The following is a 16,939-nucleotide window of genomic DNA, read 5'->3' on the forward strand; positions in this document are numbered from 1 at the left end:
CTTTTATCTTAAATAAAGGCATTTATATGAGCCATCCTACTAAGATATTCCTAATTTTCAGGAGTTCAATAGGGAGTATAAATCATTTAAGGATAACAAATCTATTGTTATTCTGTGTATATTGTATACCAATACACCAGTCTACAACCAGTCTAACTGGCTTTATCATAGCATTAATTTTTGATTCATTAGATTCAGCAGTAACCTTGAAAGAGCTCAATTTTCTGACAGGTGGCATCTCTGTTAAGTTTCTCTTTAAGATACAGATGATAAAGTGTTTCTGCATCTACAAATTTAGGGCAAATTTAGTTGGGAACACACTTACTAGTTTAGTTTTTACAGCTTTTTATGGTACTCATAGCTCCAGCGCCAATGATAGATACAATTCCAGGCCTCTTGTTGCATCCAGTGTTCGCAACATAAACTTGAAACAACCTTCTCCAGCTTCAGGTGAGGCCTGCCCTTCTTCACAGTTTTGATCCATTGTGGGGAACACGTGAAGAGGAAGTCAGACCAACACTTAAGAGCAGTCACACTTGGGTTGACTTCCACAGCGCCAGCCTCAACTTGCTCTCAAACATCAACCGTGACTACATGTTTCAGTGCACCCACCTCGGTACACAGCTGGTCCATTCACCATAGTAAACAACATCCAAACTGGAGTACGTAAGAGGCGGCAAATCATCCAGGTGATAAGAGACAAATCTAGGGATATTATCCCCACATTCATTCAGCACCTTGAGGCAGGGTTTAATATTGTTGACAGCTTTTTGCATTCTTTATATCCAATGCTCCACTGTGAGGCAGGACAGAGCCCAAACAAAACGTTTTTGGTGGCTTTAGTCCCCTCAGAGTCAAATGTGTTCATAGCCAAGAACACAATTTCTTCCTGACTTGAAGTTTTAATTTTTATCACAAGGAAATTAAGTAGTTCATCCTCCACAATTACCCTGCCATCAGTCGTCCTTTATCTCTTTGTTTTTATTTGAGACCGTTTACAGGCAGGATCTGCAACACCACCACCTGCTGCACCCAAGTTCACCAAGTTCACTTTATTAGTGAACTATAGTTCACCTATATACAAGTATATCCAATTTGTATATAGTTTGCTAGGCCTGATATTTCTTTTGTCCACAACTTGTCTGGACAAACTACACACCATATCAAGATATGCCAAGTTTTTAGCTAATAGCTCTTTGGGAATCACCTTGTTGGTGCAAAAACACAAAAATGCTACGTTATGCCTGTAAAACTGTTGTCTTTGGCATATTTTGTAGATTTAACTACAGAAATGGGAACAAATTCTATATTTTGTGACAGCAGAGGGCGTAAACATAAAATTAAAAGAGTGTTTTCTGCTAAGTTGTCTGCTATGTGTAGACACGTTGGTTTATGTCTTGTGTTAGGTATCTTTTTATGTTTGAATAATTCATAGGTCACTGTTGTTGTTGAGTGTTTTAACCAGTGTTGGTCAAGTTACTTGAAAAAAGTAATCAGTAACTAATTACTGATTACTTCCCCAAAAAAGTAAACCCGTTACTTTACTGATTACTTATTTTCAAAAGTAATTAATTACTTAGTTACTTAGTTACTTTTTAAAAACACGATTTACAACCTGAATAGGTGATAAGGCAATAGATTTTTCAGCCCAATTCTACTTTTTCGGCATAATCCATCATACAAAATGTAATCAAATGGAAAAGTCTCTTTTTCAAACTTGTTTTATTAGTTTTAATCTTTTAAAAAAATTAATTATATGCAACATTCTCTGACTGGAAGAAATTTGTTTAACATTTAAACCTATTTTCTGCACATTCCAGCACATAAAATAAAATAGTTTTTTGTGTTTACACTCAGTCTTTCAAATAGATGCAAGTAAAACACAGCAGAAAATAAATAAAATCAAAGACTAGCGGTCCTGTTGCTCTATTTTCACCTGTAAAGCAGGAGTGGGGTAGGCGGAGCTTTGCCCTGGTGCAGGTGTGCCGCAGCGGTCAGTGAAGAATCCGCGAGTTTCTCTGTGAATTTCCCATTACGTCGTAGCACACTCGGTGCTTGCTTGGAAGTTTAGGGGGGGGGTTTTTTGCTGTAAAAAGAAGGTTTTTTTCCACGCACAACGGACGCTAATGTTTTTGTCACTTTTTATGGAATCAAACTTAAAGTAAGGTCAGTACTTCCATGCTTTAAACGCTGCACGCTCATACTCTCTCCCGCATTCGATATATGATCCATTGTTGATCTGCACACAGCTGTAGTCACGAACGTCGCACTCGGTTACGTCGCTGTCATGAGACATTCTCTCAAAAAAATCACGGTTTTAGTAACGCAGTAACGCAGCGTTCCTACAAGATAGTAACAGTAATCGAATGACTGTTTTTGCAATAGTAATCCCTTACTTTACTCGTTACTTGAAAAAAGTAATTGGATTACAGTAACGCATTACAAGTAACGTGTCACTGCCCATCTCTGGTTTTAACAAAAAAAACCAAAACAAAACAACAAAAAAAGACCTCCTCTGAAAATGATACAGATACAGGTACAGGGACTGGAGTTAGTTCAAAACCAGCCAATGTCCAAAGAAAAACTTTGAAAGACATTCAGAAACCCTGGAGAATTATGGCTCAAGTATTTTATAATAAAGTTGGTCAAGGTGGAAGAAATCAAGTAAGGTAGCAAGTAAAACCTCAGCACTTAAGCCTAGAGTATAATGTACACTTAGTTACTCTACACTAATTTAAAGTGGCTGTGAAAATTCTGTATCACTATAAAGTATTTAGCAACAGCACATTGTTTAAGCACGTCATATTTAAAAACAATGGTTAGATGATGAACTAGCACAGCACCATGCTGACACATAGTTTAGTTTTCTTAAGTTATATCAATATTAAAACATGTTATTCACGACAGAAAGCCTGCCCAGATTACATCACAATTACGCTGTGCACAACAAGTCATGTTGCTGATGTTAATCAACTGGAAATGAAATTAAAAAATGGGAATGTCCTGTTTCATGAGAAGAGCATGTCTTGTTGAGAGAGTTTCCAAAACAAAGGCACGATCATTCATCCTGAGTCCTAATGTAGACCCCTACTTAGGCAATCTTATTATGTTTTAAATATTGTATGGGACACACAGTTGAGCAAATACAGAGAGACAAAGAATTCATAGTCTTAACCATTTATTCTGGAAGGCCACTAGACAGATGAAGGCGGGGTGGCTGTGTCATATCTTACAAATAAGGCTCACATTTAGGAACAACCATGAAAATACTGCAACATTTTGTCTCTATGGTTATTCTGTGAATTGCAGACCGCTTGAGTGAAATGGGACAGAATAAAATAGAGAGGTATTTGTAACTCTCATTAGACTAATAAGCGTTTCTCAGTGCTGGCCTCTTAAAGAGATTTTTATGAAACAATAGGACGCAGGATGTCCTCTGGTGCCATCCTCAATCCCCAGAGCTCCAAAGATGAACAACTTCATTATGCAGAACATAATGGAAAGAGAACTCAATATGAACATTTAAGGCCTCTTTCCAAGCACAGACTATATTTGTAAAGCAGTTAAGCAAGGGAATGTATAGCCAATGTTTGCTTCGGCAAGGGAGAAACATTATCTGAGACCATTGTTTCTCAACAGAAATTTACATAGGGGAAAAAAGAGGCTGAGAAAGAAAGACGCAACATTAAAAACACTCACAGTTTTTTGGGGGTTTTTTTTGCTGCAATATATCCTTTAAAAAATATCATATCAGTGCAAATAGGACAGGGATGTCAAACTCATTTTACATCATGGGCTACATACAGCCCGCTTTGATCTTACCCGGGCCAGACCAGTGAAACTCTCCTTTTCTGTCAGTTTAAAAGATGTTTAATTACACATTTAATCTCTGTCTTAATATAAGAAAAAGAAGGGAAATTCCAACACTACATCTCAGTTTTTATATTTTACAAAGGCATACAATTACAGAAAAGGTTTGGTAGCTCATTGCCCAGACTATCCTGTATTTATAAAACAAGATAGTGGAAAACAGGAACATTTTGTCATTTAAATGTTTATCTATTACTTTAGTGTAGTACGGGGGAGGTCTTTATCAATAGGAAAAAATATATAACATGTGAAAGTACAATTAAAAGTTCAAAATTCATCTCTCCCTTCACATTTTCCAAGCCTTCCAGTGGGCCAGATTGGGGTCTGCTGGCTGTGATTCTGGTGATCCTGGTGACTGGGCAATATCAGGCTCTGATCATCATCACTGCTAAAAGTGTTTACATGTGGAGGTCAGTTTCGTCTTCTTTTGTCTTCTGTTGCTGTGAAGGATCACATTATTGTGGTGTCATCTGCACTCAAAAAGGAAATTGGATGGTTGTTGCATTTACAAAAGTTGTAATTTGGACAAAATAATTTCGTGTTTCTATGGTGGACGTAATTAAATCATGTAGGATCTGTATGAAATTCAACAACTTAATTTGTTCTTACTGAGATGACATGATACAATCTAGCAAGAGTGGTTAGTTACCTGGACTCACAAAATTCACAAGCTCACACGAGATTCCAAACCAGGAGCGGATCTAGAGAAATTTTCTTAGGGTAGCATGAGGGTGGCAAGGAAATCAAATGGAGTCGCAAAATCAAAGCCTTTTTTCCCTCCAAACACATATGCAGGTGGTTACCAACAGTTAAAATGATTCAAATGCAGTAAGTATACATGTTTTTCATATCTATAACTTAATTGTTTTCTGTAGCCCACATAATTAAACACGTTAGTTACATAAAACATGCGAATTTTGATTTTATGTGGGCTAGCTTGCATAGTGGGCTAAGCATGTATAATAAATACGTATGTAGCACAATAAGTATAAAATCCAGAAAGCTACACAACATGGGGTGGTTGCTTTACAAACACAACTTAAGTTTCACACTTTTTTGTTAGAAAAAAAATCGAATTGTTGCATGCTAAAATTTACACAAAATGTCAGAAATCTGCACTGTGATGAACAAAAATTTAAACCTAATTGTTCATGATTTGTTGGGTTAACCCTCTGAGGTTACTGGACATTTTTGACTCCTTTTGATTATCTAAAAATGCAGCTAATACACCTGCCGTTTTTTAAACTTTGTACAACCATTTAAAAATATTACTATGACTAAAATGAGAGAACAATCAGGTGTCGCAATAAGATGCCTACACAAATTTTTACCAGTATTAAAAAAAATTGTTTGTCCCTACAAGACAGAGAACACCACGACAGCGATTAACCCTGCAGGCCTGATAACAGGAGGTGTATCACTCCGCTTTACCACCTAGAAACAGTGTTTACATGTTTACATGTTTACATCTGCCTTTGTGACATTCATTAGTGCCCTCACTGACACGCAAAAGAATGACTACACAACAGACTAACTACACACGACAACACAACACACTAACTACACACTTCACGCTAAACGTCACAAATCTCCCACATCTCAAAACTCTCTCTCTCACTTGCTCGCTCTGTCTCTGTACCGTCACTCCCAAACTTTCCCCTCTTCCTAAACAACCAAATCCCACGTGTTGACTTTTGTTTAAAATTGGTCACATGGTACATTTCTCAACCAATAGGAAAGAGGTGGATTTTTTTTCTTTACTGTTTTCACACTGTCCTTTAAAAATGCTTTTTTTTTTTTTTTTAAAACCCCCCCAAAAACAAAAACAAAACAAAAAACCTGTGACAATAGTATTTAGAATATCTCTCTCTCTATACATAGATATAGATATATATATTACCATAACTCTGGATTTAAGAACTGGTGTATACTTTGAAGTCCAAATTTTCAACATGGGCTGAAAGACTCAGCGTGGCTGATCCTTGTTGCTATGTCAGTTTAAATCAGTCATGTGGTTTGGAGGTGCAGCGTGTCCCGGAGGGTTAACACTCACCTTCATTCCATTTCCAGAGTGTAACAACCAACCACCTGTGTGAAATCTGAAATTCCCACGGTATTGTTCAAAATGTGCTCTGGCACAATCATAGCTATCGGTTGCTACTGAAAACAAAAAATAAAGCCGTTCTGTCATATGGGCTGAACCATTTCTTAATGGTGGAGGGGGGTAACACTATGCAATATATTCAGTTTAAGAATTTATATTCACTGTTAACTGTAATTAGGCTCAAAATGTTAATCCTATCTTACTTTAATAAACAACACTGTCATATGCAAAACTAGGGTGGCACTTGGGGTGGCAAGACATCATTTTAGGGTGGCACATGCCACCCCATGGCACCCTTCTTGATCCGCCCCTGTTCCAAACCACAGGATGCTATTGCTGTTTATTGTGGTTTAACCTCTCTGGGTACTCTGGTTTCTTCCCACAGTTAAAAGTCATGCAGTTATTAAGGCTAGATTAATTGGTGATTCTAAATTGCCCATACATGTGAGTGCATAGCCCTGTGATAGACTGGTGACCTGTCCATGGTGTACTCTCTTACCCTATCACATCTGGGATAGGCCCCTGTAGATTTTGTTGAACATTATGTAATATGAAGACAACATGAAGTATTTAAGTGACCAAGTAGTATTGTGGTAAAAGTTATTGAATAGTGTTGGAATAAAGTGAGAAAATTGTGAAGAATTAAAATATTCCAAGAGCTCAACTTACTTCATCGAAACATGTTTCAATCACACTTTCAATTCAATTCAATTCAATTTTATTTATATAGCGCCAAATCACAACAAAAGTCGCCTCAAGGCGCTTCATAGATACAGAGAAAAACCCAACAATCATATGACCCCCTATGAGCAAGCACTTTGGCGACAGTGGGAAGGAAAAACTCCCTTTTAACAGGAAGAAACCTCCGGCAGAACCAGGCTCAGGGAGGGGCGGCCATCTGCTGCGACCGGTTGGGGTGAGAGAAGGAAGACAGGATGAAAGACATGCTGTGGAAGAGAGACAGAGATTAATAACAGATACGATTCAATACAGAGAGGTCTGTTAACACATAGTGAGTGAGAAAGGTGACTGGAAAGGAAAAACTCAATGCATCATGGGAATCCCCCGGCAGCCTACATCTATTGCAGCATAACTAAGGGAGGATTCAGGGTCACCTGGTCCAGCCCTAACTATATGCCTTAGCAAAAAGGAAAGTTTTAAGCCTAATCTTAAAAGTAGAGATAGTGTCTGTCTCCCGAATCCAAACTGGAAGCTGGTTCCACAGAAGAGGGGCCTGAAAACTGAAGGCTCTCCCTCCTATTCTACTTTTAAATACTCTAGGAACAACAAGTAGGCCTGCAGAGCGGGAGCGAAGTGCTCTAATAGGGTGATATGGTACTACAAGGTCATTAAGATAAGATGGGGCCTGATTATTTAAGACCTTGTATGTGAGGAGCAGGATTTTGAATTCAATTCTGGATTTAACAGGAAGCCAATGAAGGGAAGCCAAAACAGGAGAAATATGCTCTCTCTTTCTAGTCCCTGTCAGTACTCTTGCTGCAGCATTTTGGATTAACTGAAGGCTTTTCAGTGAGTTTTTTGGACATCCTGATAATAATGAATTGCAGTAGTCCAGCCTGGAAGTAATAAATGCATGAACTAGTTTTTCAGCGTCACTCTGAGACAGGATATTTCTAATTTTAGAGATGTTGCGCAAATGGAAGAACGCAGTCTTACATATTTGTTTAATATGTGCGTTGAAGGACATATCCTGGTCAAAAATGACTCCAAGGTTCCTCACAGTGTTACTGGAGGCCAAGGTAATGCCATCCAGAGTAAGAATCTGGTTAGATACCATATTTTTAAGCTTTTCAGCGCCGAGTACAATGACCTCAGTTTTATCTGAGTTAAGAAGCAGAAAGTTAGTGGCCATCCAAGTCTTTATGTCTTTAAGACATTCCTGCAGTTTAACTAATTGGTGTGTGTTATCTGGCTTCATGGACAGATAGAGCTGGGTGTCATCTGCATAGCAGTGAAAATGTATGCTATGTCTTCTAATGATGCTGCCTAGGGGAAGCATGTATAATGTAAACAGAATTGGTCCTAGCACTGAACCCTGTGGAACTCCATAATTAACCTCAGTGTGTGAAGAGGACTCTCCATTTACATGCACAAACTGGAGTCTATTAGATAGATATGATACAAACCACTGCAGTGCAATACCTGTAATACCCACAGCATGTTCTAATCGCTCTAATAGGATATTATGGTCAACAGTATCGAATGCTGCACTAAGGTCAAGAAGGACAAGCACAGAGATGAGTCCACTGTCAGAGGCCATAAGAAGATCATTTGTAACCTTCACTAAAGCTGTTTCTGTGCTGTGATGAACTCTGAAACCTGACTGAAACTCTTCAAATAAACCATTCCTCTGCAGATGATCTGTTAGCTGTTTGACAACTACTCTTTCAAGGATTTTTGATATGAAAGGAAGGTTGGAGATTGGCCTATAATTAGCTAAGACTGCTGGGTCTAGAGATGGCTTTTTGAGTAAAGGTTTAACTGCAGCCACCTTGAAGGCCTGTGGTACATAGCCGATTATTAGAGATAGGTTGATCATATATAAGATCGAAGAATTAATCAATGGCAGGACTTCTTTGAGCAGTTTTGTAGGAATGGGGTCTAAAAGACACGTTGATGGTTTGGAGGAAGTAATTATTGAAGTTAACTCAGAAAGATCGATTGGAGAAAAAGAGTCTAACTTAACATCAATGGAACTAAGAGTAGCTGTAGATAATATTACATCTGTGGGATGATTATTGGTAATTTTTTCTCTAATGATAAAAATTTTATTTGTGAAGAAGTTCATGAAGTCATCACTAGTTAACGTTAAAGGGATGGTTGGCTCAAAAGAGCTCTGACTTTTTGTCAGCCTGGCTACAGTGCTGAAGAGAAACCTGGGGTTGTTCTTATTTTCTTCAATCAGTGATGAGTAGTAAGCTGTTCTGGCTTTGCGGAGGGCTTTCTTATAAAGCAACAAACTATTTCTCCAGGCTAAATGATGATCCTCTAAATTTGTGACACGCCATTTCCTCTCCAGATTACGAGTCATCTGCTTTAGGGTACGTGTTTGAGAATTATACCACGGGGTCAGGTACTTCTGATTAGAGACCTTAGTTTTCACTGGAGCTACAGTATCCAGAGTCGTACGTAGTGAGGAGGTGAAATTATTAACAAGATAATCGACCTCTGTTGGGGTAGCGTTCAGAAAGCTGCTCTGCTCTGTGTTGGTACAGGGCATTGACGATGATAACAGTGGCTGGATTATATTCTTAAACTTAGTTACAGCGCTTTCAGAAAGACATCTACTTTGATAAAGTCCACTCTCCACTGCTGCGTAATCAATTATTGTAAATGTAAATGTTATCAAGAAATGATCAGACAGGAGAGGGTTTTCTTTACACCCTCTTCCTTTGAAGACAGTGATTAAGGAAATTACATTTAGGGGAACACATGCATAAACTGTATCCAACATCAGTAGTGACAGAAATTTGAACCATACAGTTTCTTGGCATAAATATGCAAAAGAAAAAGAAAGATGCAGCAGCAGCTCTATTCACTGCCCTTCCTGAAACTGTATACTTACATATGGCCAGTGCACAAAACTGAACAATCTGAATAAAAATGCAGCATTGTCTGTGTTGCCCAGAACGACACAGTTTATCCATATTAGTCCCTCCGGTATGTTCGGAACGTCTTTCCTATTTTGGACACCAACAATGAGTGATCTGTCTTCTTTTTCAAAGGAGGGACACCACTGAATATGAGACAGGTGTCACTTTGCTTTCAGGAGCGTTTCTTGCACTCTCAGAGCAGTTTTCCCCTCACCCCGGCCAAGAGCATGCTCCCCGCCAAGAGCTCGCTGAGCTTTCTCCACAAGTGAAGGGTGTAATTTGTTAGGGAACCTCAGCGATGACACTTCTCCTGCTGCTCAATAGCTGGCTTTCCTGTGGTGTGACTTGGGCGAGGGCCATAAACCTGGCTGAACCGCAAACTCTCACAAGACGAGCCACCGGCTAAAGGTGACCATGATTTGTTCTAGTGTGGCATGCATTGGGTCACCAAACTCTGGTCTCTCGCTCTGGTGGAACAAGAGTAAAGTACAAGGTGACCACATAAGTGCACATTACCCAGAATTGGATGATGGAAAGCAATAAGTAGGTCTGCTGAGCTTGAACAGTGGCTGTGCAGTACTGTAGCACGAGTGTGATCATGTCTGTAAAGATTTCAGGGGGACTGTTTCTTTTGTGCAACTACGTCTAGAGTGAAAACAGTTCACAGTGAGGTCTGTGGATTATCTACAGTGCCTGAGGCATTGTTTCTAGAAAGAGATTTTTGTGTTTCAGTAAGACTACCGCTTCATTTAGACCAAAATATCACAAAGAAGGCATTAATCTTGTGCACACACACACGGATAAAAATCCCCTTACTTTTCCTTTTGCTTCCCTGTGAACTTGACAGAAACTGAGTGTGGCATTAGTTCAACCAGGCCTCAGAGTCAGCTCAGCTGCAAATGAGCAGATGAAATCCAACCCACATCAGCTCATATCGTTTTTATACACAATATTGCCAAAAGCATTTACTCACCTGTCTAAATCTTTGAATTCTGATGTTGCATGCAGGCTGCTTCTACAAACGTTTGTGAAAGAACGAGTCGCTCTCAGGAGATCAGTGAATTCCAGGGTGGTACTGTGATAGAATGCAAGCTGTACAACAAGTCCAGTTATGAAATTTCCTCACAACTAAATATTCCACAGTCAACTGTTAGTGCTTTTATAACAAAGTGGAAGTGACTCAGAAGTGGCAGACCACATAAAATCACAGAGCAGGGTGGATTCTGAGATGCATATTGAACAGAGTCAAGTGCAACAGACCTCCAAACTTTATGTGGCCTTCAGATTAGCTCAAGAACAGCGCACAGAGAGCTTCATGGAATGGGTTTCCACGGCTGAGCAGCTGCATCTGAGCCTTACAACACCAAGCACAATGCAAGGTGTTGGATGTAGTGGTGTAAAACATGCTGCCACTGGACTCTAGAGCAGTTGAGACGTGCTCGAATCACAGTTTTCTGTCGGACAATCCGATGTATGAGTTTGAGTTTGCTGGTTTCCAGCAGAACGGTACTTGTCTGACTGCAGTGTGCCAAGTGCCAAGTTTGTTGAAAGGAGGATTATGGTGTGGGGTTGTTTTTCAGGAGTTGGGCTCGATCCCTTAGTTCCAGCCTAAAAACAATTGTTGTGCATCTGCAAGCATCTTTGTAACCCACATCCACCCCAGTATCTCCTTCCTGTGCCTTTTCGGACTTTATCAGTTTCTTTCTTTTCTTGCTCGGGTCTTCCTGCTGATCTTCCCATCTTTCGTAGCTGTCCATGTAAGGACACAAAGGATGTGGAGCTCTCTCCTCCATATGATTCCACGCATTGTTGTGAAAGGATAGAGATGTGCCAGAACAGAGCCATGCCAGTGAATGTCTGCAGATGGAAGTATTGATCTTTTGATCAATATGTGGTCCTGACTGAATTTTGTTTTGAAATGAAATTACTAACCCTAGTATGGCTTGCCATGGCTTTTTTTATGTAGGTGTCCATGCTCAGGTGTCTTATTATATGTAAACACAGTATATTGATTAGCAGAAAGATGATACCTTGAATCCAGGTACAGACCTATCTGATTTCCTCAGATTTGCTTGTGATGGCAGAGAAATTTGTCCTTTTAAACTTGAGTAAATTGAACTTTTAGGTGTTAAGATAATATAATAATACTTCTTATTTATAACACAGTATCGGTCGCATCAGTAGACACACACTTCAAATACTCCACAGTCGTTGTCTTCACCGAGGCTTTGTTTGAAAAGAAGGACTGTATTTCTTATCCCTGCTGCATTAGAGCTTAGCAGGCAGTTAGTCTGAGCTTTGGCAGCACCAGCTTATATGCCAAAGTGAGATCCTCTGTGACAGGCAATCTATCCACGTATAGAGTCCAGCCATAAAGACAGTCGTAGTGTTTTGCTGAGTGTGGAGACAGCAAGCAGCCGAGTCCGTCAGCTGGTCCTTGAGCTGCCACCAGTGGCCTCACTCCCCACAGCAGCAACAACGGGGCCACTGTGATTTACAGGACACCCCTCAGTGAGTGAATTAGCTGCAATGGTGTGGTGTGCAGTGCCGTAATCGCTGCAAAGGTCTCCTGTAGGAGAGAGGCATCCCTATGAGTCACCCTTTCTCCTGGTTAAATTTGATGCCAGGGCTGGTGTGGGAGCACGGAGACACGCTCACAAAAAAAAAAAAGAGCTGAGCAGACACAAAAAGGCTGACAGTTTCCAAATCACAGCCAAGTTCTAGAGATGGAGGGTGTGTAGAGAAGGTATGGTGTCCTTTGATTCAATGCATCTTTGATTATCATTGTCATGGGGATGGATTGCTGGACTGGGGAGGATTTATCACACATTTCACACCCACAAAGAACAAAGCTGCAAAGGCAAATGCTGCTCATTTTATCCCCTTTGTGTAAAGGAGGCGGAATAAGTAGCAAAACAACACAAAGGGGACACAAATGTTTACAGGAGGTCTTGGCAAAGCATGAGATGGTGTATTCCAGCTTGTAAATATGCACCGAAGCTTCCTGCCCTTCAGCTCCTCGCTTGACAAGCTGAAAGGGTGAATTATGACAGTTTCACCCCTGTGAATAATGCGCCGCACCACAGAACCTGCCTGTCAGTGCTCAGGCAAGGTCAGCAACAACCACTGACTCTGGTGGACATTGGCATGCGCGTGCATGTCTGTAGAGGAATTGTGTGTCTGAAATGCTAATCCCATGCTCCGGTGGTGACAACTGCATATATTGCTGAGAAGAGACTCCACTTCACATATGATATTTGACATTCCAGTTAATGGTGCGACGCAGTGCCTTCCTACACTGCTAACAGAAGTGATGCTGAGACACTGGAGGGAGTTTGTCATAGACAGAGCTCTGTTCACATGACTCTGTAGAGCACATCTTCTTTATGTAGTGCTGTATGGATACTTAAATATCTACCAAATAAAAGTGGGATAATTCTCCAAACGAAAATGTTACACTCTTTAAAAGCAACTTCTCTGTATGTAATGGTCATAGCTTTTATGTTCAGAATTGTATGCAAATCTTTCTTTAAAAATTTTTCAAAATTTGCTGACTTTACCCCAAAATCAAGTTTTAAAAGATTTTCACTCACTGGGACCACATTGGCAGGTGGAAAAAGCATGAACTGAGGTTGTGGATTAAGGGAAAGCCTTAGCTGGCACCGGCATTGTCTGCTGGACCATGGAGATCCCAAAGGAAGGCATCCTATAGAAGCAGTAATGAGTGAGTGTTATAAAGGTTTTGAAGATTGTTATATATAATTGGTAGGCTTGCAATGACCAGCGACCCATGACCTTGACAATCAGCGAATGTGAAGTATGTGTGAGGACCTGGTAGCATCATAGATAAGCAGAGGTGATAAGCAGAGGGTCTGAAGATGAGGGGTGCTGGGATTTTGTAAGGTTGAGCTAATGGGGCTTAGGGATGAGGTTAGTTTTACTTCATTTTAAAGAGAAGGTAAGGTATTTTTTTGGAGACTGAGTGAAGGTTCCTGTTGCAGAGATGAAGATTTATTCTGAATTTGATTGTAGAAGAGTTAAACTCTGAGCAGTGCAGGAATCCGAAGAAGAAACATAGACTTGGACCTCGAGTGTGGCAGGTTGTCAAAAGGATTGTAATGGAGTGTAAAAATAGAGCAGGAGATCCTGAACTAAAGGGTAGATGGCGTGGAGATGGCGAAGGAGTCATTTGATGAATATTGAGAGCTGGCATAATGTAGTGACCGATGTGCGTATGATACCAAGCTCGACATTGAACTGATGGTTGGGAAGAGTAGATTCAAGTGGTTAAAGTGGTAGTGAAATCAACAAAATGCATTCCAAGCAGCCCAGGGATGGCGAGGCTATTTTCAGGAGCTCTGATTGGTCACTGAGCAGTGATTTCATAACTGATGATTTCACAATGGTTACGATGGCAGTGCACCCTGGTAAGAACTGAACCATCTTCCCTGGTACAAGAAAACCAGGTATAGAGGCTAAGCCTACGCTTGAAGCCACTGAGGTGGTCGTTAACGGGGGTGACGCGATGTCACTGGTATGCACGCATTAAGTAAACAGTCCAATAAATCCAGCAGTATGTATCTTGTCCTTTTTGGTCTTTATTCCATATCAACTTCACATAACAGCGCAACGGTCACAAACTGTTTGCCATCTTACAATTAATGACACACCCGACGCCGTTTACGTGCGTCTACCTTAAATACCTTTACATAATCAAAACAGAAAAAGGTGACCTCTAGCGACCACATAAGGTATTAACCCAAGAATGGCTCCTACACCCCGGCCCCTAATTGCAATGGCTATCAGACGTGGCAATTTTAATCACAAAGAAAATAAGGAGCCACTAATACAGTCTACCTTAGACATATACATTCACAAAAATAAACATAAGTAAAGAGCACTTAAACACACTTTTAGATTACAGTCTCATGTAACAAGCAAAGTTTAGTTACAGGTCTTTCCAGAATACTAGTCTTTGTTTTTAACCGTACAGATCGTACGAGTCCATTTTTGTCACGAACGGTTTCCAGAACTCTCCCAAGTGGCCAGGAACCACGTGGTGCAGAAGAATCCATTATAATGACTATATCTCCAGGTTTTAGATTCTTCTTCTTTTGGTTCCATTTTTGTCTCTCCTGTAACAAAGGCAGGTATTCGCTTATCCATCGTTTCCAAAAAAGATCTGAGATGTACTGAGCCTGTTTCCATCTTCTCTTCAGATACATATCCTGAGGGTCAAATAGTCCGGGTGGTAAAGATGGTTTTCCTTTCATCAGAAGGATGTGATTTGGTGTCAGTGGCTCTAGGTCTTTTGGATCATCAGAAAGCTTTGTGATGGGTCTGTCATTTAAAATTGCTTCAATTTCACATAGAACCGTATTTAATCCATCGTCGTCCAACTGTTGTTGCTGAAGAACGGATCTCAGAATCTTTCTGATCATACGAATTAACCGTTCCCAAATTCCACCATGATGTGATGCTCCAGGCGGATTAAAACTCCATCTTATTCCAATGTGTCGCAAAGCATCCGCTATTTGGGTATGTTTCAGCGATTCAAGAGCCTCCCTTAACTCTCTGTCTGCTCCAACAAAGTTGGTTCCATTGTCCGATTGGATGTGAGCGACTTGACCTCTTCGACTCACAAAACGACGCAATGCATTAATGCAGGCATCTGTGCTTAGAGAGCTAGCCACTTCCAAGTGCACTGCTCGGCTGGCTAAACAGGTGAAAATAACTCCATAACGTTTAGCTGTACCTCGTCCTCTCTTCACTTCAATAGGTCCGAAGTAATCAACTCCGACGTTGGTGAATGGTGGGTTATCTGGCAAAATTCTCTCTTTGGGTAAATCTGCCATCTTTTGTTCCAAGGCTTTTCCATAATATTTTCTGCAAAAATTACATTCTGCGATAACCTTCCTTACAGCTGAGTTGGCCTTTGTGATCCAGTATTTTTTCCTTAGTGTGGATAAGGTGTGGTTACGACCGCTATGACCAAGCTGTTGATGAATGTGCTTTAGGATGAGACTTGCTGCATGTTGATCTTTTGCAAGAACAAGGGGATGCTTCATTTCTTCTGGTAAGGAGCCCTTTGTCAGTCGCCCGCCAACTCTTAAGAGGCCTTCATCGTCAAGATAAGGATCTAATCTATAAATTGAGCTGTGTCTGCTCACAGAACCTTTCCCACTTGACAACGCAGCAATCTCCTCTCCAAATCTTTGTTGCTGGCAAAATCTAATAATTGCAAGCTCAGCTTCCAGAAGATCCTTTGAAGATAGTCTATACAGTTGTGTTTTCTTTACTTTCTCCTTTGTAGTACCTTTATAAATTGGGTTATCTGAGTTAGGTTGCGGTCTTTTTTTCTTATTTCTCATTGAACGAAGGATTGCCTTCAGTCTAAGGAACCAAGCAACAGCAACCTTGAGTCTTCTCCAGTCTGAGAAGTACACCATCAATTGACATGTAGCATCAAGCAAGTCTTTTACTTGAGTAACATTTACTGTGGCCTCAACTTTGATTTCAGGGTCCTCTGGTTTTAAGGAGCATTCCATTAGATTGGTTGGCCAATCACTTTCTGGCTTCTGCAGAAAGCTTGGTCCTTCGATCCAGCGGCTGCTATGAACAATGTTCCCAGCCTTGAGCCCTCTTGTAGCATCATCTGCTGGATTTTCCTTTGAGCTTACATATCTCCATTGTGATTGTTTAGTTGCAGTTGTAATGAATGAAACTCTGTTTGCCACAAAGGTAAGGAATCGTTTATCCTCATTCATTATATATTTGAGTACAGATGTACTATCTGTCCAAAACACAGATTGCTCGAGTTTCATTCTCAACTGAGCCCTTAACATGAGATCCACTCGGACGGCAACTACAGCAGCTGTTAGTTCCAGACGTGGAATAGTGACTGGTTTTAGAGGTGTTACTCTTGCCTTGCCCATCAAAAATGCTACGTGGATGGATTTCCTGTTGTCTTGCATGCGCAGATATGACACAGTTCCATATCCAGATTCACCAGCATCTGAAAAATGGTGTAGCTGTGCATGTGAGAGAGGTCCAAACTCTCTTGGTTGTATACACCGTTTAACCTTGAAATGGGAAAGCATTTGCAAATCACTGAGCCAACCTTTCCACTTTTGCAACATGGTTTGGGGTATTGGTTCATCCCATCCCAGTTTCCTTTTGCAAAGCTCCTGCTGCATTCCTTTGGCAGGCAGCAGGACTGGTGCAAGAAATCCCAATGGATCGTAAATAGAACTTGATATTGATAACATTCCACGCCTAGTACAGGATTTTTGAGGAACATCCATTTTGAAGTTGAATGTATCAGTTTCCACACACCACTGCAAGCCCAGAG

At 40.5% G+C, this 16,939-nt stretch overlaps 1 pseudogene; it reads right to left on the minus strand.

The window, feature by feature from the left end:
* Positions 1-336: 336 nt before the first annotated feature.
* Positions 337-15,443, minus strand: LOC148098142 (uncharacterized; annotated as a pseudogene).
* Between the last annotated feature and the right edge of the window lie 1,496 nt (positions 15,444-16,939).

This window comes from Neolamprologus brichardi, chromosome 16, assembly GCF_056152115.1.
Source record: "Neolamprologus brichardi isolate AB-2024 chromosome 16, ASM5615211v1, whole genome shotgun sequence".
In the NCBI taxonomy this organism is placed as follows: Eukaryota; Metazoa; Chordata; class Actinopteri; order Cichliformes; family Cichlidae; genus Neolamprologus; species Neolamprologus brichardi.